The following is a 2,906-nucleotide window of genomic DNA, read 5'->3' as shown; positions in this document are numbered from 1 at the left end:
CCTTAGATATTTAGTTGCTACGCCTTGCTTCGGGCTCTGGTATCCAAAGGGGTCTACATTTGACTTGATTGGATATTCAGACTTCGACTATGCTGGATGTAAGGTCGATAGGAAGAGTACATCGGGGACGTGCCAATTCTTAGGAAGGTCCCTGGTGTCGTGGAAATCTAAGAAACAAACCTCCGTTGCCCTATCCACCGCTGAGGCCGAGTATGTTGCCGCAGGACAGTGTTGCGCGCAACTACTTTGGATGAGGCAAACCCTCAGGGACTTTGGCTACAATCTGAGCAAAGTCCCACTCCTATGTGATAATGAGAGTGCTATCCGCATGGCGGAAAATCCTGTTGAACACAGCCGCACAAAGCACATTGACATCCTGCATCACTTTTTGAGAGACCACCAGCAAAAGGGAGATATCGAAGTGTTTCATGTTAGCACCGAGAACCAGCTAGCCGATATCTTTACCAAGCCTCTAGATGAGAAGACCTTTTGCAGGCTGCGTAGTGAGCTAAATGTCTTAGATTCACGGAACTTGGATTGAATTGTAGCATACATGTGTTTATGCCTTTGATCATGTTCATTCTGCATTTTGTTGCTTATTGTGGTGCTCAAGTTGTACAAACACTCCCTGGACCTCACAAGTCTGTTGCAAAGTGATGCACATGTTTAGGGGGAGATGTGTCACAACTTGACCCTTTGAGACTAACCATATGCTTGAGTTTGCTTGATTTAGTCTCAAAGGAGAATTGAAAGGGAAAATGTGGACTTGGACCATGAAAGACTTCCACTGCACTCCGATGAGAGGGTAACTTATTCCAAGTCCATCTCATGAACTCTTATTGCCATTTGCTCTTAATTGAAGATTTTGGTGAGGCAATGGGGTTAAAGGGCCAAAGTTGATCCCGTTTTGGTGCTTGATGCCAAAGGGGGAGAAAATAAAGGCCAAAGCAATAAATGGATCAGCTACCACTTGAGAAATTTTGAAAATAGTGAAATAGAGCTTTTTGTTTTGTCAAAACTCTCTTATTGTCTCTTTTGTCAAAAGTTGGCTTCTTGTGGGGAGAAGTAGTGATTATGGGAAAAAGGGGGAGTTTGTGAAATCTTTGATCAATCTCTTTTGGAATGACTCTCTTTATGCTTCAACATGTGTGTTTGACTTAGAGATAGAGATTTGAGTTTGATTTGCAAAAACAAACCGAGTGGTGGCAAAGGATGATCCATATATGCCAAAAATGAATCAAAATAGATTTGAGTTCTATTTGAAGTGATTTTGCACTTGTTCTAGTTGCTTTATGTTGTGTTGGCATAAATCACCAAAAAGGGGGAGATTGAAAGGGAAATGTGCCTTTGGGCCATTTCTAAGTATTTTGGTGATTGAGTGTCAACACAAGTGCTTAAAGGTGAATCTATGCCCATGGATGAACAAAGTGCAAATCACAAGTAAAGGTATGTTTCTAAGCCTTAGCACATTGGTTTTGTGTACTAATATATTTGTCTAAGTGTTAGAAACAGAGAGAAGAAGAAAAGGAGAATGTTGGCTGTGTACAGCCAACAGGCTTTTTCGGTCTGGGGCACCGGACTGTCCGGTGATGCACCGGACAGTGTCCGGTGCGCCAGGCTGCCTCGACCTGAAGACGCCGCTCTCGGGAATTTGCCGACGGCGTACGGCTAAAATTCACCGGACTGTCCGGTGTGCACCGGACTGTCCGGTGAGCCAACGGTCGGCCGAGCCAACGGTCGGCCGCGGAATCTGCGCGCGACACGTGGTCTGGACAACGGTCAGAAGGAGGCACCGGACTGTCCGGTGTGCACCGGACTGTCCGGTGCGCCAGATCTGCAACAGTCGGCAACGGTCGGCTGCGCCTGTTAAGGAAAGAAATCGGGCACCGGACAGTGTCCGGTGTGCACCGGACTGTCCGGTGCGCCCGACGACAGAAGGCAAGGATGGCCTTCCAGATTTGTTCTCAACGGCTCCTAGCTGCCTTGGGGCTATAAAAGGGACCCCTAGGCGCATGGAGGAGAAAACCAAGCATTCCTACAACATTCCTAAGCACCAAGACATCAATCTCACGCATTCGTTTCATTGTGATAGCATATAGAGCTCTTGTGGAGTTGTGAACTCTTTGAGTTGTGTTGCGAGCTCTTGTTGCTGCTTGTGTGCGTGTTGTTGCTCTGATCTTTTGAAGTCTTGTGTGCGTTGCTCATTCCCACCCTTGCTCTGTGTTTCTTTGTGAACTTCAATTGTAAGGGCGAGAGGCTCCAAGTTGTGGAGATTCCTCGCAAACGGGATTGAGAAAAAGCAAGCAAAACACCGTGGTATTCAAGTGGGTCTTTGGACCGCTTGAGAGGGGTTGATTGCAACCCTCGTCCGTTGGGACGCCACAACGTGGAGTAGGCAAGCGTTGGTCTTGGCCGAACCACGGGATAACCACCGTGTCATCTCTGTGATTGATTTCTTGTGGTTATTGTGTTTTGACTCCTCTCTAGCCACTTGGCAATAATTGTGCTAACACTTAACAAGTTTTTGTGGCTATAAGTTTAAGTTTTACAGGATCACCTATTCACCCCCCCCCTCTAGGTGCTCTCACCAGCGCTCCATTCACTCCCTCCCCGGCTCTTCTCCTCCTCCCCTCTCCCTATAAATGGAACCGGTCGACCCCTGCTTCTCTCCCCTCCACTCGCACAAGCCTCCCCCTTCTCTCCCATGCCATCCTGGTTGAACCGCCCGTACCCGGACGAGCCTCCCAGCCCGTCTCCCCTCTCCCACGTCGAGCTCCCTGCGTGCGAGCACAAGCTCAATGTAGAAGAAAAGAATTTTTGCATTTTGGCCCTCCGATTTTCTGTAAATTATTCCTGTATTTTCTGCATTACAAATGTCTTTAAAAGAAGTCCAAAAATCTTACGTG

Source organism: Zea mays, chromosome 1 (genome assembly GCF_902167145.1).
Source record: "Zea mays cultivar B73 chromosome 1, Zm-B73-REFERENCE-NAM-5.0, whole genome shotgun sequence".
Classification (NCBI taxonomy): domain Eukaryota; kingdom Viridiplantae; phylum Streptophyta; class Magnoliopsida; order Poales; family Poaceae; genus Zea; species Zea mays.
Note: the sequence above shows the minus strand (reverse complement) of the source record.